The 24,668-nt window shown below is 38.4% G+C and overlaps 1 pseudogene; it reads left to right on the forward strand.

Moving 5' to 3' along the window:
* The first annotated feature begins 11,956 nt into the window (after nt 1-11,956).
* On the forward strand, nt 11,957-21,393 carry LOC149266229 (trifunctional UDP-glucose 4,6-dehydratase/UDP-4-keto-6-deoxy-D-glucose 3,5-epimerase/UDP-4-keto-L-rhamnose-reductase RHM1-like; annotated as a pseudogene).
* Nucleotides 21,394-24,668: the final 3,275 nt, after the last annotated feature.

Here is a 24,668-nt window from a genome sequence, read left to right on the forward strand (position 1 = left end):
TTAGGATAAGTTGAAAAAACAGATCTAGATTAGCATATTAAATAGTTAGAGCAGAGCATCCAACAACTATATCTAGATTAGCATATTAAATAGTTAGAGCAGAGCATCCAACAACTATATTTTCTAACGGCTAAATTTGACCGAGAAACGGTTAGATGGACTAGATTAGGGGCAAAACCTGTATTTATTGGCAAAACCTATATTTAAATAAATACGCTAATTCAAAAAAATAAAAGTAAGGGGACCATTTTATGAATCTATATATATATTAAAATAATTAAATTATGAAATAAATTAACTAAAAAAAACCGAAGGAACGGATTCCAGGTGTCCGTCTTAGGAAGCATAATGTCTCCTCATCCTTTAGACCCCTTAACACCATTCGTAAGTCCCTCAAATCTATGAAGGATCCTATCAACCCGAAAGACATGAAGGGGGTTTATATGATTCCTTGTTCCTGTGGGACCCCCTATATTGGTGAGATGGTTCGCTCCATTAATCAAAGGATTAGTGAGCACACAGTTAACCTGAAGCATAGAAGAACCAAGTCTTCTGCGTTAGCAGAGCACGTGGAGAAAACCAATCATCATGTCTGTATTGAGGAGGCTAGTGTTATTGCTAAAGTTTCGCATTTCCATCATCGAAAATTTAGGGAGGCCCTTGAGATTGAAGAAAGGTCGATCAATCTCAATAGAGAGGATGGCGGGAAGATCAGTAGCTATTGGGTCCCAGCCCTCTCCTCCTAGTCGCTTTCTTCCTCCCCTCCCTAGGTTGAGCTTGATTTTGTTGTTTTTATATTCCCCTTGTTTCCCGTAGCCTTTATGTTGGAAATAATACTGAGAGGGGGGGTGAATCAGTATTATCAGATCAATCAAACTTTTCAATGCTCAGAAACATATACGCTACTTCAGTTAAGTGAACCAGCGTGTACACGCTACTGTGACTAAATAAAACAGCGTATAAGAAGAAAGCTTACAATTTAGTTAGATTAATCTTCAGTTAAGTGCATCAGGACATTATTCACCACATTAACAGTAAAGAGGTGCAGTATAACAGAACAGATCAAAAGCCACACACATGAACACCAAGATATAAGGTGGAAACCCAATGTGGGTGAAAACCACCTGCTGCAAGTCATCTCTATCTTTCTTTAATATAAAACTTCAGTTTACAATCTTTTTGTACTGGTGCAGCCTTATACCAGTACGCAGGCTACAACCTGCAGAAGGCTACAACCTTCTCTCGTTCTCCAAACTTCCTTGGAAGGGAGCTCCAACCCCCTTTTGCTCTTGTACTAGCTAAGATACTAGTACGTAGGTGCTGGCCTACAATCTTCTTTCCTTCAGGTACCACTTTTCATACATTTTCAGACTGGATATTCCTGAAGCACAACATTACAATCTGAAGACTACAATTCATTCACCTTTCACAACAGATCATTGAAGCATAAAACAACCAAACTTTGAATCACTGAACCACTGAACCCTGTCAATCACCAGTTACCAGAACACAGAGCAGACTACAGAACTCTGCAATAACAGTCAGACCCAACTATAGACCCAAAATCAAGCTTCAAAAGATATACGCTACTTCAATGAGCAAAACCCACGTATACACGTGCTTTTACCGAAGCCAACCTGCGTACAGATCTAAAAATAAACTCTCTCAATTTGCAGCTGTACCAGACATCAGTTAGACCCAGAACATAATATTGCGACAGTATGCAGATCTAGAAATACGCATAATCAACCATATCATGATAGTGCATTTCAAACCATTAGATCTCAATCTATCCTTAGATCTAGTCTTCCATCAACCGATGTGATCTCTCCTTGGCTTAGATCAAGCAACCCAGAACCTGCATGTCAGATCTCTTTCTTTTTCAGATATTCAAGCCTTCTCGAAAGATGATTTTGCCTAATGATCTTCTTCTCCTTATATAGCCTTAGGCCTTGCTCAATACCAAGAGCTAAAACCATAGAAATCCAAAACCATCAACTGCAAAACTAGAGATCTACACGACTGTCGAGGTACTTTGGTCCAAAGACATGGGCACAAGTACCGAGGACTAACTACCATGGACCAAAAGGAAACTTCCCGACATATACGCACTTTTATGTTCATGAATCTGCGTGTATACGCGCCTTATTATATAGCTCTCCTGCGTATACGCGACTTAGTATGCATATCACCAGCGTGTATACGCAACTTGGACTTAATTAACCTGCGTATATGAGATTTCTCTTCATTCTGTAGACTGAACGGAGATCTGTCATCAAAGAGAGTTGCCATCAAGGACAACACCGGTATCATAGCGCCATACCTGAGCCAAAATGCCAACAATCTCCCCCTTTGGACTTGATGGCAACCTTCAGATCCTTAGAATCATTCTCCCCCTTTGTCATCAAGGGCAAAGGGCTGTGCTCCCCCTGAGAACATGCTGATACCTCTGCTTGGCTGTGCTGAAACATGCTCCCCCTAACTGTAGGCAAGATCTGCAAAAGATGTTCTTCAACAAGAACCAAGACTTATACACCATAAGGGACCTTTCTATCACAAAAAGACTCAATACATACATCCATACTCCCTACCAAGAGGGAACACATCAGAAACAATCAATTATATTACATCATTCATCCCAGGCATAGTGGGGAAACCAACATAGGCCGTTACATGACCTTGACATCATAAAAGAGATATGACATAGAGACAACAGATCTAGACCAAGACTTATGAAAGTCACCAGCAGCATCTGAGAAACATCTTTTTAGATCAGCAACCAGGATTTCTTTCTGAGCTCCTTCTCCTGAACCCAACAACCAAAACATCTGAATGCCAACAATGCTTTATGAGACTTTTAAGCTGCTCCCCTTGAACCTGTGCCTGCTGCACCCCCTGAAACTGTGCCTGAAGAATTCTGACATACCCATTGCTGTTCAGAACTCCAGAGATTGCCCTTGCTGTTCAGAACTTCATATACGCGTTTTATCCTGCATGAAACTGCGTATGTACGCGGATATACTTTCTGCAACAAGCGTCCAACATACACGCGACTTCCTTTTCCGTAACCTGCGTATATACGCGGATATCCCTTCCGTAACCTGCGTATACCAACTTTTCTGTAGAATAAACAAACTTCAACAGCAGGATGAAGCATCAACTACTCCCAGCTTTTGTCTGAGATATTCAAAAGTTTCCCTGGGCAGTGGTTTTGTGAGAATATCAGCAACTTGTTCCTTAGAAGGAACATACTCCAACTTGACCTTCTGCTCAAGCACTTGTTCCCGAAGAAAATGGTACTTGATTGGTATGTGCTTGGTCTTTGAGTGCATGACTGGATTCTTTGAAATGCTGATTGCACTTGTATTATCACATAAGATAGAGACGGGTGGAGTGCAAGTGATTTGAAAGTCCTGCAAGGTCTGCATCATCCAAAGAAGTTGTGTGCAACAAGATGCTGCAGCCACATATTCTGCTTCAGCTGTAGATAAGGCAATCGAACTCTGTTTCTTGCTGAACCAAGATACTAATCTGGAACCCATGAAGAAAGCACCACCACTTGTGCTTTTCCTATCATCCACACTTCCAGCCCAATCTGCATCTGTGTAAGCATGAAGAGTGAGATCTGTATTTCTAGGATACCATAAGCCATAGTTTTGGGTCCCTTGAAGATATTTGAAGATTCTTTTGACTGCTTGAAGATGAATTTCCTTTGGGTTGGCTTGAAATCTTCCAACTATTCCTACTGCATGTGTAATATCTGGTCGAGTACCTGTCAAATAAAGCAAACTCCCAATCATGGATCTATAAGTGGGTTGGTGAACTGCTGCTGATTCATCATTTGCACTGAGGCTGCATCCTGTAACCATGGGTGTACATACTGGCTTTGACTCTTCCATGCCATACTTCTTCAAGATCTGCTTGAGGTATTTGGTTTGAGACAAGAAGATACCTCCTTCATTTTGTTGGATTTGCAATCCAAGAAAATATGTCAATTCTCCAAGAAGTGACATTTCGAATTCTTTCTGCATAACCAAGGCAAAGTTTTGACTCATAGTCTCTTCATTGCTGCCAAAAATAATATCATCTACATAAACAACAAGAATTAGCAATTTGTTATTTTCAACTTTTATATAGAGATTGCTATCTGCTGATCCTTTTGAAAAGCCTTGTTGGTGAAGATATTTGTCCAACCGATAGTACCAAGCCCTTGGAGCTTGTTTGAGTCCATAGAGAGCCTTTTTCAATCTGCATACAAGGTTTGGATCATTCCCAAGAATGAAGCCATCTGGCTGCTCAATATATACTTCTTCTTCTAAGTCTCCATTCAGGAAGGCTGATTTCACGTCCATTTGAAATACCTTGAAGTTTTGAAAGCTTGAGAGAGCAAGGAACATTCGGATGGCCTCAAGTCTTGCCACAAGAGCAAAGGTCTCTTCCAAATCTATTCCTTCTTGCTGTGCATACCCTTTACAAACAAGTCTGGCCTTGTTTCTAATTACTTCTCCATTTTCATTTAATTTATTCTTGAAGACCCATTTTGTTCCTATTACATTCTTATCTTTTGGTCTAGGAACTAATTCCCAAGTGTTGTTCTTTTCGATTTGCTCAAGTTCTTCATCCATTGCTTTGACCCAACATTCATCTTTGCATGCTTCTTTCACATTTTGTGGTTCAGTGGAGGAGAGTAATGCCAAGTAGCTTGAAGCTTCTGCAAGTGTCCTTCTTGTTTGTACTCCTGCTTCTTTCTGCCCCACAATCTGAGTTTCTGGATGATTCTTTTGAACATATCTGGATGGAGTCTTCTCTTCTATTCTTGTCTGCTCCTCTGGTTCTTCTTGAGATTCTTCTTCTTCTTGAGGTTCTTCTTCTTCATCATTCCGCCTTTGAGAGTAGCCTTCATCTTCTTCAATGTCTTCATGATGAACTTGCCTAGGAATATATCCCTTCTCATCAACCACTACATCAATACTGTCAACAATTCTGCCAAGTCTTTTATTGTAGCACTTGTATGCTTTGCTATGTGGAGAATAACCAAGAAGAATGCCCTCATCTGCTCTTGGTTCAAGTTTGCCAAGTTGCTCATCAGTATTCTTAATATAACATTTGCTCCCAAAGATTTTGAAGTGCTTCACGGAAGGAGTTTTACCACTCCAAAGCTCATGAGGTGTTTGAGTGCTGTTTACTCGGACATTTGTTTTGTTAAGAATAATAACAGCAGCATGTGCAGCTTCACCCCAGAAGGTTGCAGGAGTACCTGATTCATCGAGCATAGCACGAGCCATTTGTTGGATAGTTCTGTTCATTCTTTCCACAACCCCATTTTGCTGAGGAGTTCTAGCTGTAGAGAATTCTCTTCTTATCCCATGTTCGTCACAGAAATCGAAAAATTCATTTGAGGTGAACTCCCCACCTCTGTCAGATCTGAGGCACTTAATTTTGTGTCCTGATTCATTTTCAACCAATGCTTTGAAGGATTTGAATTTTTCGAATGCTTCATCTTTGTGCTTCATAAGCCCTAACCAAACAAACCTTGAGAAATCATCAATGAATAATATCAGATATTCTTCTCCTCGAGGTGTCCTTTTCCTAAATGGGCCACATACATCTGTATGGACTAGCTCAAGAGGCAAGCTAGCTGATCCTTCCTTTTCTGGAAAGTTAGTTCTGGTTTGCTTTCCAAACTGACAAGATTTGCATATGGTGTTGTCTGGAATTTTGATATCTGGAAGATCGCGAACTGCCTGATATTTGCATGCTTTCCTTATTTGTGAGAAGCTTAGATGTCCCAACCTTCGATGCCATAACCAGTGCTCTTCATCCTTGCTAAGATAGCATTGTTGTTGTCCTTCTTCAAATATGTACAGATTATTTGGAGTTCTTTTGCCTTTGAGAACTGTTTTACCTGTATCAAGATCACGAACAAGACATCCATTCGATCTGAAAATAACCTCGGTTTTTTGATCACACATCTGGCTGACACTTAGTAGATTATGCTTCAATCCATCAACATACAAAACATTTCTAGCCTTGACCTTTTCTTTCAAAGGAGCAATACCTTTTCCTTTTATAGTTGCAGGAGTATCATTTCCAAAAGAAACTTTCTTTCCCTTTTCTAAAGTAGAATAAGATTCAAGTTTTTCTTTATCACCTGTCATATGTTTCGAACATCCACTGTCAATGTACCATAGATTTTCCTGTCCTTCTGCATAAAATGCTATCCCACATCTTTCTGTTTGAGGTTCCTTTATTCTCCATGTTTTGGTGCTTGTGGCTTGTTCCTTTCTCTCCTGAAACCTGCTCCTGCATTCAGAATCTTCATGACCAAAATTATTGCAAATAGAACATTCAACTTCATTTTCAAGAACCGAAAAGTTGTTATAGGTCCTTTTTGTAATCCCTGTCATACTTCTTTGTTTTTGAGCTTCCCTAGTCATGATTGTTTTATGTGCAACACATTGAGCTGCTTTGTGACCAAAGTTATGGCAAGAAAAGCATTGTCCATTGAAGAAGCTTCTGCGGTTATTGAATCTACCAGCCAACTGATTGTAATTTCTATTTTCATCTATTCTTGAACCAAACTGAGAAGATTTTACCTGTGGCTGGTTGTAGCTTTTGTTCACCCTTAAGATGGATTGTCCCTGATAGTTTCTGTTTGTAATTCGTCCCTGCTTTACCTGATTATCTTCATTGTTCTTCTGCTCATTTCTTCTTGCTGCATCAAGATAACTTTTTGAGGTGGATGCTTGAGAGGTTTCTCCATTATAGCCCAAACCTGTCTTGTTTAGAGGAGACCGCTGCACATTGATAATCTCATCCAAAGTTTCAGATCCTTTGACAAACTTAAGATTAATAGCTTTTGTTTTCTCAATTTCTTTTCTGAGACCAACAATTTCACCTTCTAGTTTTTCAAGATGTTTTTCCTTTTCATCAATTTGAAATTGCAAAGTATCAATGATCAAATTTTTTCTTCTATGCATCTCTTGAGTCTAGTAATTTCATCATAGAGATTATCCACATCTACAGCATCCTCATAATCATCATCTTCAAATGCCATTAACAGCTTATATTTATTACCTTGTTCATCTTCATCACTGTTTGATAAGCCATCACTATCTTCATGGGTGTAGTAGCTTTTCTTATTTGCACTTTGTTTCTTGTTCCATCTAGCAGGTTCTTTTCCTTTATCCTTATAAGGACATTTTGCAGCATAATGACCTACTCTTCCACAAGCAAAGCATTTGAAAGGTAGCTTACCTCTGAACCTTCCAGAACCCCTTTGAAGATTTCTGACAAAATTTGATTCTTCTTCCTCTTCTTCTGGAACATGGCTTGCTTCATAGTAATCTTCTTTTCCTGATGCCTTAAAAGCAGCTTCCCTTCTGTCTGATGGACCTCCCTTTCTCATTTCATAAGCAGTTAGAATTCCATGTAGCTGAGACATAGTGAGAACACGGAGATTTTCCTTTTCTTCTATTGCAGATACTTTAGATTCAAACTTGGGGGATAATGATCTTAGAATCTTTTGAACTACTATAGTCTCTTTTATTTCTTCACCCAAATTTTTCATACAATTAACAATCTCATCTACCCGAAGAAAATAATTAGCCACACTTTCATCATTATACATCTTGAGAGTCTCATATTGAATCCTGAGAGTTTGAAGTTTAGCTTGTTTTACCTGTTCATCTCCTTCATAGCTAGTGATCATTTTGTCCCATATCTCTTTTGCTGATTTGAAGTGCATGACCTTCATGAATTCTGTTTGGGATATACTTCCTAATAGAGTATTGACTGCTTTTGCATTTGTTTCGTACTGCTTTTTCTCAGCTGGATCTGTAGGAGTAGCTGAAGGAAAAGCATAGCCTGTTTCTACAATGTTCCAAACTTCTGTACCAAGAGATTGAAGATATGCAGTAACTCTTACCTTCCAATAATTGAAATTTGTCCCATCAAAAATCGGTGGCCTGATTGATGCTTCTTTCTCGTAGTTGCTCATGATGAATGATCTACCTTCAAGCGATCAAGCTTCTCTGAAGGACCTGCTCTGATACCAATTGTTGGAAATAATACTGAGAGGGGGGGTGAATCAGTATTATCAGATCAATCAAACTTTTCAATGCTCAGAAACATATACGCTACTTCAGTTAAGTGAACCAGCGTGTACACGCTACTGTGACTAAATAAAACAACGTATAAGAAGAAAGCTTACAATTTAGTTAGATTAATCTTCAGTTAAGTGCATCAGGACATTATTCACCACATTAACAGTAAAGAGGTGCAGTATAACAGAACAGATCAAAAGCCACACACATGAACACCAAGATATAAGGTGGAAACCCAATGTGGGTGAAAACCACCTGCTGCAAGTCGTCTCTATCTTTCTTTAATATAAAACTTCAGTTTACAATCTTTTTGTACTGGTGCAGCCTTATACCAGTACGCAGGCTACAACCTGCAGAAGGCTACAACCTTCTCTCGTTCTCCAAACTTCCTTGGAAGGGAGCTCCAACCCCCTTTTGCTCTTGTACTAGCTAAGATACTAGTACGTAGGTGCTGGCCTACAATCTTCTTTCCTTCAGGTACCACTTTTCATACATTTTCAGACTGGATATTCCTGAAGCACAACATTACAATCTAAAGACTACAATTCATTCACCTTTCACAACAGATCATTGAAGCATAAAACAACCAAACTTTGAATCACTGAACCACTGAACCCTGTCAATCACCAGTTACCAGAACACAGAGCAGACTACAGAACTCTGCAATAACAGTCAGACCCAACTGTAGACCCAAAATCAAGCTTCAAAAGATATACGCTACTTCAATGAGCAAAACCCGTGTATACACGCGCTTTTACCGAAGCCAACCTGCGTACAGATCTAAAAATAAACTCTCTCAATTTGCAGCTGTACCAGACATCAGTTAGACCCAGAACATAATATTGCGACAGTATGCAGATCTAGAAATACGCATAATCAACCATATCATGATAGTGCATTTCAAACCATTAGATCTCAATCTATCCTTAGATCTAGTCTTCCATCAACCGATGTGATCTCTCCTTGGCTTAGATCAAGCAACCCAGAACCTGCATGTCAGATCTCTTTCTTTTTCAGATATTCAAGCCTTCTCGAAAGATGATTTTGCCTAATGATCTTCTTCTCCTTATATAGCCTTAGGCCTTGCTCAATACCAAGAGCCAAAACCATAGAAATCCAAAACCATCAACTGCAAAACTAGAGATCTACACGACTGTCGAGGTACTTTGGTCCAAAGACATGGGCACAAGTACCGAGGACTAACTACCATGGACCAAAAGGAAACTTCCCGACATATACGCACTTTTATGTTCATGAATCTGCGTGTATACGCGCCTTATTATATAGCTCTCCTGCGTATACGCGACTTAGTATGCATATCACCAGCGTGTATACGCAACTTGGACTTAATTAACCTGCGTATATGAGATTTCTCTTCATTCTGTAGACTGAACGGAGATCTGTCATCAAAGAGAGTTGCCATCAAGGACAACACCTGTATCATAGCGCCATACCTGAGCCAAAATGCCAACACTTTATTCTTTAAGGTGTGGTTGTTAAGATTTGGGGTATTTTAGTAGCAATTAATTTATGCTATTAGGTTTATTCTAATAATTTTAATTAACAATAATAATTAATCTATGATAAGATGCTATTTTTACCCTTAAATAAAATATTAACTAATTTTAAGTATTAAAATATTTTTTTTAACCCTTAGGTCTCTCTAATTCTTACGTATTTAATAACTTTTATAAATATCTATTTATTTATTTTAATTTATTATTATAATTAATAAATTAATAAATTTTTTTATTTTTTTATTTTTATTTTTTTAAGAATATAACAACTATATTTATATTTAACAACTTTTACTAATTACTCTAATATCTATATAGGTAGTAACTTTTTTAATTAACTTATATTAATTTATTTTTAATTTATTTATTTTAATATATAATTATAACTATATTTGAAAAAATATTACTAGTAAGTACTCTAACTTTTATAATTAATCTATTAATTTATTCCATAATTTATTTATTTTAATATATATAGATTCATAAAATTGTCTCCTTACTTTTATTTTTTTGAATTAACGTATTTATTTAAATATAGGGTTTGCCAATAAATACAGGGTTTGCCAATAAATACAGGGTTTGCCGCTAATCCAGTTCATCTAACCGTTTCCCGGTCAAATTTAGCCATTAGAAAATATAGTTGTTGGATGCTCTACTCTATCTATTTAATATGCTAATCTACATCTGTTTTTTCAACTTGTTCTGACGATGAACCACACTAGTTGGTTCGAAACGCGTCGACAAAAGAAATATCATGTGATTTACGCCGAAAATTTTCTCATAAACTTGATATGGATCACAGAGGCCTCAATTCAACTAAATAAAAATTGTTTATATATTAATTTCTCCATCTAATTAGAATATGAACTTATTAGAATTGGAATAATCTCAAATTCCTAGGGAATGGTGGGTATAGAGGCACATGGGACGAATATAATTTTTTTAATTTATTAAAAGTCAATGCAACCTCACAAACTCTATAACACACTACATCCATTGATAATCATTCAGAGCAAGCATAAGCTGAGCATATTCCCTTGAGAATCAATCTAGGCCATTAATTAAAAAAAATAAAAATAAAATAGATCTTCATCCACATTAAGTTGAAATAAGAAGCCTTCAGCGATTAGCCTTGAAAATAATGGAAATTCCGGCAAGATTATGATAAAATCCAACAGAATTTTTTGAAAATCTCGGTTACATCTCTCAAACTTCAAAATTTTAAGAAGCCTTTAGCAATTAGCCCTTAAAATAATGGAAATTCCTGCAAGATTATGATAAAATCCAGTGGAAATTTTTGAAAATCTCGGTTACATCTCTCAAATTTCAAAATTTTAAATGCTTTAGAGATTCTTGATAGTGATGAATCCATAAAAAAAATAATAAAACAATCCAACATTCTGATTTTTTAAATTTCCTTTTACCGAATTCCAACCCAAAAAAAACTTACGTCCTTCCGTAGACCTCTCAATTTGAAATTCCAGAGAGGCCTGAGTCATTCATATTTAAAAGAATAGACTTGTTTGTACCATTTCATTGATATCTAGGAAATCTGGGCCATAGGCATTGGCAGTTAACCCTGGGTTCACCCACATCCTGCTTAGTTGAATAAAATCTCCCGCTAATTCACTTTGCCCGAAAATGCAAGCAATGCCTACAAACTTAGTCATTCATCTGTAAAAGCATACGCTTGGCGTTAGTAGACCTCTCAATTTGAAATTCCAGAGAGGCCTGAGTCATTCATATTTAAAAGAATAGACTTGTTTGTACCATTTCAGTGATATCTGGGAAATCTGGGCCATAAGCATTGGCAGTGAATCCTGCATTCACCCACATCCTTGCATTCTTTGTTTTTGAGTTGGCTTAGTTGAATAAAATCTCCCGCTAATTCACTTTGCCCGAAAATGCAAGCAAAGCCTGCAAACTTAGTCATTCTGTATGTTTGCATCTTCCTGCATTAGTATTTGGGCCACAGGCATTGGCAATGAACGCTGTCGGCCACATCCTCCAGTTCTGATTTCTGGGTTCGTTTAATTGAAAAAAAATTCTAAAGAAATCCTTCCCTCTGTAAATGTCAGTAAAGCCCAAAAACTGAATTTATTTTGTTTAAAGGCAAATACTTGCATCGTCCTGCATGAATATTTGGGTCACAGGTATTGCCAGTGAACGCTGAGGTCGACTGAATTCTTGTATCTGGGTGCTTCGCATTGCTTTGCTTTTTGTCAAGGCTCCTGCTGTCATTGCAAGGTCTACACCCAATTGCATCCAGCTTTGCAACTGGCTTTCTCATTTTCTTTTATTTGGCTTTGATTAAAACAGTGATCCGTGGGGAAAATGGAGAATGGTAATGGAAGTTATGTGCCCACGAATATTCTTATTACTGGTGCTGCAGGATTCAGTGCATCTTGTTGGCATTATGGCTAAAGTGTTGTCCTTGATGGCAACTCATACAGGTGATGGATCACTGTACAACAGGTCAGTAGCAGAGATTGATGATTAGCTCACAAATAATGAAGAAAACAAGAGGTACGCAGGTACACCGTACAAAAGCTGCGGACCCGCAGGCATGTCATAGATAAAGTGCGTACATACCCGTAGGTACACCATGTAAAAGGTGCAGACCCCAGTTCACTCACTTCAAGGCAGAGAAGCGTGCTCACGTGGGGTTTCTTATGTTTGGCCCGTGGTATTTAGCCCGCCGTTCTTGATTCTATGGTTTTGGCCCGTGGTATAGGATCTAATTTAGCCCCGGTTTGGATCCCTTGTATTGGTTATCTATGGTATTGATCCATGATTTTAGGAAGAGCCTGCCTATATAAAGCAAAGGAGATCATTTGGCTAGACACTTGTGAAAGAAGAAGATCTTAAGAGAAGCTAGATCTGAAATTCTAGTGATGGGTTTGTGAGAGATAGCTGAATCTAAATCAAGGAGAAACATGAGGGTTACAAGTCGGATCTACTAATGGGTTGAGATCCCTTCGACGCATGATCAGATCTGTAGATCTGATAGTCTGGGTTATCCTTGAAGTCTGAAAATTGTCTATACCCGCAGGACCGCAAGTGCAGTGAAAGAAAAGTGTGGAGATACGCAGGCGCAGAAGCGTTGCAGGTGCACAGATACACAGGCGCAGAAGCGCTGCAGGTGCGCAGATACGCAAGCCCAGAAGCACTGCAGATGCGGAGGTACGCAGGAAGTCCATGAACCACAGTGCGTGGATGCGCAGGAAAGCAGTTGGAAACAGTGCGGATGTACGCAGGTGTTCTTTGGGTGAAGCTGCGGACTTTTCATGAAATCTATTTAGCTGCCCCTGTTTATTATTGTTATGTTCTGGGTTTTGAAGTGATGTATTATGTTCTGATAACAGCAGTGATTGATTGAATGATTATGATTAGCTTCAGTATTGATAGATGAATGGACCAGGTTCATAATGACTTATCCTTATATGATCTGGTGGACTAGATCTGGTTGATAAGTCTCATTTTATATGTATTGATCTGGTGATTGGGTGATTCAAAAGGTTGTTTGATTATGAGCTTCAATGTTGTTGTTGGGTCCAGTATGAAAATTGGATGAAATGTGGCCTTTCAGATTATGTGTTGTGCTTCAGTGTATCTAGTCTGAAAATTGATGAAACGTGGTACCTGGAGGAGAGAAGATTGTAGGTCAGCACCTACATACTAGTATCTAAGCTAGTACAAAAGCTAAAGGAAATCTTTGGAGCATTGTAGCAGGTAGCAGCCTACGTACTAGTAAATGGATCGGCTAGTACAAGAGCAAAGGGGGTTGTAGCTCCCGTACTGGTATAAGACTGCACCAGTACAAAATATTGTAAAAGGATTTTCTTATTAAGAAGAAGATTGAGATGACTTGCAGCAGGTGGTTTTCTCCCGCATTGGGTTTCCACCTTATATCATGGTGTTCATGTGTGATGATCTATTCTATGTTACTGCATCTGTTAACTGATAATATGGTTGATAATGTTCTAATGCACTCATTGAAGATCAATTAACTTAATCATAAGAAGTTGTGGAAGTAGAATATATGAATCAGAGTTTGGAAATGAAAAAGTTTTATTGACTTGATAATACTGATTCACCCCCCCCCCCTCTCAGTATTATTTCCAACAATTGGTATCAGAGCGGGTCCTTTGGTAGAAGCTTGATCGCTTGAAGGAGATCCGTGAAACAATGGGAAAGAAGCTTAAGAAGAAAGCACCTAAGAAGAAGAAGACATATCAAAGGAACTATGACAGTGGGAGAATCGATTGGGGATTAGGTATAAGAAGCTCTTCAGATTCAGAATCAGATTCAGAATCATTTCAGAATGAAGATGACCATTCAGGTATGAATTTGCTATCCTCTGATGTTCCAGCTATCTTTCCTTTTGGAAAAGATGAAAGAGATAGTGAGACTACTGAATTTGCTCTTATGGGTGAGCAAGAAAGATATCAAATTGAGGCAGAATTTAAAAGTCTTACAGACAAAATTAGAACTCAGCAAGATCTATTGGACAAAAGGAACTGTGCTTTTGAAAGGGTAACTGCCGAACTAGAAGCTCATCTAGAGAGAGGAAGCAAGGTAAGGAAGCTATTTAAGGACAAATATCAAAAGTTGTTGGATGAAGTAACATCACTAAGAAATGAAGTCATTGAAAAGAACACAACAATCAAGGAGCTCAGAGATCGATCCAGTTATTATGAAAATCTTGAAGCCACGATCCGCTCACTAAAGGAAGATCTTGAAGAATCAAAGAAGCAGAATAAAGATCTAGTCCAAGATATTGAAAAACAGGGAAACGAAGTTATCAGCTTAAAATCTCAGCTAGAATGTGCCTTCAGAATTCGTCAAATGCAACAGGATCTTAATGAAGAACAAGAAAAGGAGATTCTCAAGCTAAAGCATCAGTTGGAAGAAGAAAGGAAAGCTGAAGGAGACATGAAGAAGCAATATCTAGAAAAAGAAGAACAACTTCAGGTTGAGGTAAATATCTTGAAAGGTAAATTAGAAGAAAAGGATAAGATTTTACGATTTCAAGATAGTTCTAAAGTATTGGATGATATTCTTAGTAGTCAGAGGTCTCCTACTATAAATACTGGTCTTGGTTTCCATGAATCTGTTGAAGGTGAATCTAGTTCACAAGGTGAGGCAAGGAACTCTAAAGAGAAATCTAAAGTGATCAACGAAGAAATGAAAGATCAATCTCATCATCAACCAAGGAAAGAGATTCCTCAAAGAAAATCCTTTACTCCTCCTATGAATAATGTTGAATGTTATGTATGTCATAATCTTGGACATGTTGCAGCTAGATGTAGAAGAAGAAGGGTTCAAGACCATTATGCAGAAAGATCATCACATTCAAGGTACTTTAATGGATATTGCTTTGCTTGCAATATGTATGGTCATAAAGCTGTTGACTGTTACAGGAGGAATATGAAACATGTAAGATGTTATGCATGTAACAAGCTTGGACATATAGCTAAGGAATGCAGGAACAAAGTGTGGGTACCATATCAAAAGGAGAAAATGTCATCATCACGCTTGAAGATATGGAGGAAAAAGGAAGTACAGTCAGAAAAAGGCGGCACAGCACAACGTACAGACATACCAGAATCAGAGGGAGATGAAAGTACAAAACTTCAATGTCCTGAATCTCATATGCAAACTCCATAAAGGGAAGTCGCGTATATACGCGAGTTGGATACTGCACAATCGCGTATATGATTGTTTGAAGAAAGGCAGTAGGGAAAGTGAAGTTGGAAGTGAATCTATGAAGTATGATCTCTCGAGCACAAGATCAGATCTGGGCATCTGACTATCTATGGCACACTGGTGGACTGCCAATTTGGCCCTAATCAGAGGTTCGCAGGTAATTAAGTGTGCAAGTGCGGGGGTACGCACAGCAGAAGAAGGCACAGTGCGTGGGTACGCATAGCAGAAGAAGGCGCAGTGTGTGGGTACGCAGAGCAGAAGAAGGCGCAGTGCGTGGGTACGCAGCGCGATAGAGGTTCAGGTGCGGAAGAACAGTAAAGGTACGCGGCGTGGCAGAGGTTCAGGTGCGGAGGCACAGTGAAAGTACGCGGTGCTACAGAAGCCGCAGGTGCGTAGATACGCGGCGCGATTGATGGCACAGGTGCGTGGGTACGCGCTGTAGTAGAAGGCTCTCTGCGTGAATATGCAGAAACACAGAAAGTCAAGTGCGGGGATACGCAGAGGAGCGGAAGGTGAAGTGCGGAGCCACGCAGGCCATATAATGAGAAACTGCGGATCTGTCTTAAGGCATTTATTGGCTGACTTTTCTTACTGATAATGGCACAAGTTTAGGGGGAGCATATGCTCTTAATGCATTGTTGGCATTATGGTCCTTGGTGACGATGCTTATGATTCATCTTGCTATGGTTATGAGTTGTTCACATGGTCAGATTTGTGGTTGATTCTCTAATGGTGCTTGCATGGAGTCTTTATTGTTCTTGGCACATATATGGATGAGGATTGTTGGCTGGATTCATGGTTGACTATTCAAAGTTGCATTAATGCAGATATTCCAAATTGATGATACTTGGTTCATAATGGCTATGAATGAGTTGATGCAGACATACCTTGATGATTCATGCACTAATGCAAGTTGCTGATCTAGTTGCTGTTGACAGATATTATGGAGCAGATCATACAGTGTTGTTGCTGATGTTTATCTTAGGTGATTGGTCTCTGTTATAAATGTCATATCACGACTCATGATGTAATAGTATGTCTCTATCTATTGTAGTCATCTCTTCAGGTCATGTAACGACCTATGTTGGTTTCCCCACTATGCCTGGGATGAAGATGTAATGTATTTAGTTCCTGATGTATCCCCACTTGGTTGGGTGATGGATGTATGTATTGAGTCTTTTGGTGATAGGAAGGTCATTTATGATATATAGAGTCATGTTCTTCTTGTAGAACATCTTTTTGCAGACCTTGCTTATAGTCAGGGGGAGCTTGAGCATGAACAGCACTATATAGCAGAGCAGACATTTCAGCTTGTTCTCAGAAAGAGCATTATCAGATTGGTGCACCATGGCATATACAAAGGGGGAGCTCATTCAGAGACTTCAGCAGATCTGGTTTATAGTCAAGGGGAGCATGTTCTTAGGGGGAGCAAAACCCTTTGCCCTTGATGTCAAAGGGGGAGAGTGATTTGGTGTTGTTGCCATCAAGTCCAAAGGGGGAGATTGTTGGCATTATGATGCATGTGTTGTACTTGATGGCAACCCTCTCATAGAAGATCATCTCACTTGTATACATTCAGATGAATCCACAGAAGAGATATCAGATATGACAGAATACATGGATGTAGGACAGTTCAAAGGGATCATATGAAAATTCACAAGTAAGCTTTGCCATCAAGTCCAAAGGGGGAGATTGTTGGCATTATGGCTAAAGTGTTGTCCTTGATGGCAACTCATACAGGTGATGGATCACTATACAACAGGTCAGTAGCAGAGATTGATGATTAGCTCAGAAATAATGAAGAAAACAAGAGGTATGCAGGTACACCGTACAAAAGCTGCGGACCCGCAGGCATGTCATAGATAAAGTGCGTACATACCCGCAGGTACACCATGTAAAAGGTGCGGACCCCAGTTCACTCACTTCAAGGCAAAGAAGCGTGCTCACGTGGGGTTTCTTATGTTTGGCCCGTGGTATTTAGCCCGTCGTTCTTGATTCTATGGTTTTGGCCCGTGGTATAGGATCTAATTTAGCCCCGGTTTGGATCCCTTGTATTGGTTATCTATGGTATTGATCCATGATTTTAGGAAGAGCCTGCCTATATAAAGCAAAGGAGATCATTTGGCTAGACACTTGTGAAAGAAGAAGATCTTAAGAGAAGCTAGATCTGAAATTCTAGTGATGGGTTTGTGAGAGATAGATGAATCTAAATCAAGGAGAAACATGAGGGTTACAAGTTGGATCTACTAATGGGTTGAGATCCCTTCGGCGCATGATCAGGTCTGTAGATCTGATAGTCTGGGTTATCCTTGAAGTCTGAAAATTGTCTATACCTACAGGACAGCAAGTGCATTGAAAGAAAAGTGCGGAGATACGCAGGCGCAGAAGCGTTGCAGGTGCGCAGATACGCAGGCGCAGAAGCGCTGCAGGTGCGCAGATACGTAGGCCCAAAAGCGCTGCAGATGCGGAGGTACGCAAGAAGTCCGTGAGCCACAGTGCGTGGATGCGCAGGAAAGCAGTTGGAAACAGTGCGGATGTACGCAGGTGTTCTATGGGTGAAGCTGCGGACTTTTCATGAAATCTATTTAGCTGCCCCTATTTATTATTGTTATGTTCTAGGTTTTGAAGTGATGTCTGGTATTATGTTCTGATAACAGCAGTGATTGATTGAATGATTATGATTAGCTTCAGTATTGATAGATGAATGGACCATGTTCATAATGACTTATCCTTATATGATCTGGTGGACTAGATCTGGTTGATAACTCTCATTGTATCTGTATTGATCTAGTGATTGGGTGATTCAGAAGGTTGTTTGATTATGAGCTTCAATGTTGTTGTTGGGTCCAGTATGAAAATTGGATGAAATGTGGCCTTTCAAATTATGTGTTGTGCTTCAGTGTATCCAGTCTGAAAATTGATGAAACGTGGTACCTGGAGGAGAGAAGATTGTAGGTCAGCACCTACATACTAGTATCTAAGCTAGTACAAAAGCTAAAGGAAATCTTTGGAGCATTGTAGCAGGTAGCAGCCTACGTACTAGTAAATGGATCAGCTAGTACAAGAGCAAAGGGGGTTGTAGCTCCTGTACTGGTATAAGACTACACCAGTAAAAAATATTGTAAAAGGATTTTCTTATTAAGAAGAAGATTGAGATGACTTGCAGCAGGTGGTTTTCTCCCGCATTGGGTTTCCACCTTATATCATGGTGTTCATGTGTGATGATCTATTCTATGTTACTGCATCTGTTAACTGATAATATGGTTGATAATGTTCTAATGCACTCATTGAAGATCAATTAACTTAATCATAAGAAGTTGTGGAAGTAGAATATATGAATCAGAGTTTGGAAATGAAAATGTTTTATTGACTTGATAATACTGATTCACCCCCCCCCCCCTCTCAGTATTATTTCCAACACATCTCATGTAGCCAATAGGCTAGTGAGGAAATACCCACAATACAAGATTGTGATACTGGACAAACTCGACTATTTCTCAAACCTGAAAAATATTCTGCCCTCTAGCTCGTTTCCCAATTTCAAGTTTGTGAAGGGAGATATTGGGAGTACATACCTAGTAAATTATCTGCTGATCACAGAACAAATTGATACTATAATGCATTTTGCAGCCCATAGTCATGTGCACAATTCCATCGGGAACAGCTTTGAGTTTACAAAGAACAACATCTATGGGACTCATGTCCTTCTTGAAGCCTTCAATGTGACTGGACTGATCAGAAGATTCATTCATGTGAGCACTGATGAAGTTTATGGTGAAACAGAGACGGATGCCATGAGGGTAATCATGAGGCCTGTCAACTTCTACCCACCAATCCTTACTCTGCAACCAAGGCAGGAGCAGAGATGCTGGTCATGGCCTATGGAAGATCCTATGACTTGCCTGTGATCACCACAAGAGGTAACAACGTATATGGGCCGAATCAGTTTCCTGAAAAACTCATACCCAAGTTCATTCTTCTTGCAATGCAAGGTAAGTCACTCCCCATTTATGGTGATGGATCCAATGGTAGGAGATTTTTGTACTGCAACAATGTGGCTGAGGCTTTTGAAGTTGTTCTACCTAAAGGTGAAGTTGGTCACGTGTATAACATTGGTACGCAGAAGGAGAGAAGGGTCATTGATGTGGCTAAGGATATCTGTAAGCTCTTTTTGTTGGATCCGGAGAAGTTTATAAGATCTGTAGATAACAGGCCTTTCAGTGATCAAAGATATTATTTGGATGATAAAAAACTCAAGGATCTGGGGTGGTATGAAAGGAATAAATGGGAAGAGGGATTAAATAAAACAGTGGATTGGTACATTAGACACCCTGATTAGTGGGGTGATGTCTCTGGGGCTCTGTTGCCTCATCCAAGGATGCTCGCAATGGCTGGAGTTGAGATGTATATAGAAGTTTGTGATTCGGTTGACATGGAATCTCCCTTGCCAAACGTCATCCCGGAGAATTGTAGGCTAGAACCCTACAAGGGATTTATTCAGAAGCCTGCCTGGAATTTCTTGATCTATGGGCGAAATTCCTTGATTGGAGGACTTCTTGGGAAGATCTGCAAGAAGCAAGGTATACCATATGAATATGGAAATGGGGGATTGGAGAATAGAACCCAAATCCAAATGGAGATACTGAACATCAAGCCTACTCATGTTCTTAATGCTGCAGGTGTGGCAGGGAGGACTAATGTGGATTGGTGTGAACCTCACAAGCCTGAGATTATAAAAACCCACGTGGCAGGAACTCTGAATTCGGCTGATGTTTGCAAGGAGCATGGTCTATTACTTATGAATTTTGCAAGTGGTTGTATTTTTTAGTATGACCATGTTCATCTTGAAGGCAATGATATTGGATTTAAGGAGGAAGACAAACCCAACTTCACTGAATCCTTCTATTCAAAGACTAAGGCCATGGTAAGATTCACAATAAATCTGGAAATATGTTGTTTCCAGCACTTTTTTACATATTTCAAAAAGATTTGGGTCTGATTTAATTACCATATTCAAATGAAAATGTTTCTTGAGTTAAGGTCTGGTTTCATTGCATTTCATTTACTCAATAATGAGTTAAACTCCATTCCATGTTTATTACATTGCGTTTATTCAGTAGTCGCTTGAACTTCATTCCATGTTTATTGCAGTGGCATCTGGTATGATCGTTTAATCAAAAGAATTGCTTATGGTCTTATCATACCTTATTCTACATTAGATTGTTTATGTTGTTTATGTTGTTAGGATCACTAAACCAAGAGAAGTGTTTGTGTCTAAAGACATCCTTGCTTGAGATCCCAAAACTACTAATAATTTGACCGAGTCAAATTTACCCAAACCACCCTAACACATGTGCCAATTTTGGATAGATTTGAATCAATTTTACTTTGTTGGAAGTTTGTGAATGAGTTCATTTCTGACTCTTAAGTTAAGAGTCAAATTGACCCAAACCACCCTAACACATGTGCCAATTTTGGATAGATCTGAATCAATTTTACTTTGTTGGAAGTTTGTGAATGAGTTCATTTCTGACTCTTAAGTTAAGATGAAGTAGAGGTATACCACATAGCTCAGGAAATCATTTTGTTTTTGAATTCAGGTGGAAGAGCTCCTACAAAACTACCAAATTGTTTGTACTCTTAGAATTCGAATGCCCATCTCCTCAGACCTGAATAACCTCTGCAATTTCATCACAAAGATCACTCAATATGAGAAAGTGGCAAGTATACCAAACAGCATGACAGTCCTTGATGAGTTGCTTCCCATATCGATTAAGATGGCAAAAAGGAATTGCACGGGTATATGGAACTTTACAAACCCAGGTGTTGTGAGCCATAATGAGATTTTACAGATGTACAGAGAATATATTAATCCCACTTTCAAGTGGAAATACTTCACTCCTGAATAACAGGCAAAAGTCATAGTTCCTTCACGAAGTAATAATGAACTGGATGTTACCAAGTTGAAGACAGAATTTCCAAAGCTGTTGTCAATAAAAGAATCATTATTGAAGTACATCTTTGAGCCCAACCAGAACAAGCAGCTAGCTAGTGAAGTTTAGTCCTGGTATAAGATTGTTTGTTAAATTATGTAGACTAAACCAATGCTTATTTATTTTTATCCATTTTTATCCACCAAGGGAGGAACTTACTAGGTGGGGAATTCTAAATTGGTTTTCTGGTTCTGTTTTTATTTTTTAGTTCACCAATGGAGGAAGCTTACTTAACTAGGATATTCGTATTCTAGATAGGGTTCATTATTCTTGTAAAAGCTGCCTACATTGGATCTGCAGTGATTTATTACTCATGTATACATTTCTTTTTATGGAATATATTTGAAATTCAAAGGATACTATCCTGATGTAAATTTTACTATAATCAACTCATAATGCAAGAGCCTCATTAAGTTATCTAGAAAAACTAAACTAAGGGGCTCATTTGGAGAAATTCATTCTAACCTATTAAATTTTGCCAAACAAAGTATGTATTAATATATTTATGTTGATAGATTTTTAGTTGGCTGACTAATTTCTCTTTTAATTTAAATCTTTATCTTATGGTCATAAATGGAAGATGTTGGCATATTTTCATGATCTTCTCTACATCAATGGATGAAATTCAAATATTAACTAGCTTGCATCTCTAAATCTATGCTTACTTTTTCACATTTACCTAATACAATTATGAAATTACGATATAAATTATCAAATAACAAATGACATCATGTGAACACATGTTTACATTTTCACATTTACCTAATACAATTATGAAATTACCATGAAAATTATTAAATAACAATTGACATCTTGTTACCTGAGTTTGTAAAATGAATGATTTATAAAACAAATAGTTGTGGTAGAGCGAATAATTTTAGAAGGGAAAATGAGGCTGATCCATTTAGATCAGCCAGATTTACTAATATGATTGTGCTACTTGTTTCATTTTCCATAGATATATATATATATATATATATATATATATATATATATATATATATATATATATATAATTAACATATTTATATCCTCGTTCTGGTTCTGGGCATTCTAATCCTCGCATTTGAACTCAGCTCTGAGGCAGATCATAAATCCATTATATTAAATCCATCCAACATTTTTAACTCACATTTGAACTCGCATTCTATCATTCTAATCTTCGCTCCGGTTCTGGGCATTCTAATCCTCGCATATATATCTTTGGTACTCTCATATTTGAACGCAAGGGATTTGAGTCTCCAGTTTTGAGGCATTCCTCGCATATATATCTTCGGTGCTCTCATATTTGAACACAAGGGATTTGAGGCTCCGGTTCCGAGGCATTCCTCGCATATATATCTTGTACTAGCATATTTGAACTCGGTGAGCATATTTGAACCCGGTGAGCATATATTCTGAGGCATTCCACGACATTCTTTCATATTTGAATGCAATGGATTTGAGGCTCGCAGTCAAACATTATATATCTCTCTGATATACCTTCCGCACTCCTCGCTCCGGTTTTGAACTCACATATCTTCGGTACTCACATATCTTCGGTTGCGATATACCTTGGGCATTTCTCGCATATATTCTGAGGCAAATCATATAATCGCAGAGGTCCGCCTATTCAATATATATACATTTTGAGGCTCTCATTCATCCAATCAGGTCTACGGGATGCGGTGGACACAGGCGATCTGCAGTCAGGTTTGCTAGTACCAGGTGCACACATTCCTTATCTTTTTCTTTTTTCTAACACATATTTGCTCATATTATTCTCAATTATGAATCCTTCAACATAGTTACCAAAGATCACCAAAGGCAAACCTAGCACAGTTACTCTACAAGGCCTTTATGAATATATAGAGTCTTTAGAAAAACATAGAGAAGAAAGAGAAGCCAAGCTACAAACAGAGTTAGAAGCCATGCTGGAAAATAAATTTGCGTATCTTGAAGACACAATTAAAAAACAAATAGAAAATAAAATAGAACTATTGGAGAATAAAATGGAGGCAATAGAAACTAGGTTGCAGGTTATAGAAAAACAAAACCAGGATACTAACCAAACATCCCAGCAAGGAGATGCTGATACTTTAGAGAGTCTTAAAATGAAAGACATGATTAAAGAACTAGAAGAAAAAGTTAATAGCCACCTCACCCTAAATAATGTAGTAGATAAATTAGATATCAAACCAATTAAAGATGAAATGAAAAAATTAATAGAATTAGACCACGAGTGTAACAAAAGGGCCTTGAACCTTATAATCTTCGGTTTAAAAGAGGAAGTAGATGAGGATACTCTAACCATAGCCCAGACAGAATTACATAATAGATTACAAATTGAAACAATGTGTCTCACAGAAGCAACAAGGTTGGGGAAATTAACCGAGAATAAAGGAAGACTAATCCACATAAAGGTGAGCTCCACTGATCATAAGTATGACATACTTAGTAAAACCTCAAGTCTAAAAGGAACGGGAATATTCATAAATGAAGATCTCATTCCAGAAGATCAAGCAGAATTAAGAAAGGAGGCTCAAAAGGTAAAAGAAGCTAGAAAGGAAGGAAAATGGGCAATAATCAGAAATAGAAAAGCCTTTATTCGAGATAGAAACCAAAAAGATAGTAATAAATAGCAATTCAACATGCTCCGGATCCTTTCTTGGAACTGTCGGGGCTTTCCATGGAACAAAGGCCCCAAGCTAAGTTGGATCTCAAATGATGTTGATATTATTTTTCTTGTTGAAACTCGGAAGCACGAAGAATATAAGGTCCCTAACATAGATGGCTTTACGCTATGGTCTACCTGGAACAAGCGATCCTCCCGTAGAGGCATTGGGGGAATAGCTTGTTACATTAAGAAGAACATCTCCCCCCATGCTAGGATTTATAAAAACGACCCTCACAACCAATATAGTTGGATAGAGATCAGTGACATTAATAATAAAAAGACCTACATAATAATATGTTATTTTCCCCCCATCAATTCTAACTTCTGTAAGAAGAAGAATCTAGATAAAAATAACCCTTACAATGGTTTAGAGAATGATATTTCTAGCCTAAGGAATGAAGGTAATATCCTTTTAATAGGTAATATCCTTTTAAGACCCTACTCTGGTTAGTAGGTAAAAAAGGAACTCTGAAGATATCGGGGAAAATTTGTTTGGGTCGGAGCTAGTCAAGCTCTATAGCGCTCAGGATCTCATAATTTGCAACAATTTAAAGAAGTGGCCCAATTCCAGCAAGATGACCTGCATCCATGGACTTGGTAGCAACGTGGTAGATTATGTTATTTCTGATCTCCCATTATCCAACGAAATGATAAATTTTGACATCATAAACGACCACGAGCTTGACTC

The sequence above is a fragment of the Pinus tabuliformis genome, chromosome 6 (genome assembly GCF_031772625.1).
Source record: "Pinus tabuliformis cultivar Carrire ecotype Pingquan chromosome 6, CPIR1, whole genome shotgun sequence".
Taxonomy (NCBI): Eukaryota; Viridiplantae; Streptophyta; class Pinopsida; order Pinales; family Pinaceae; genus Pinus; species Pinus tabuliformis.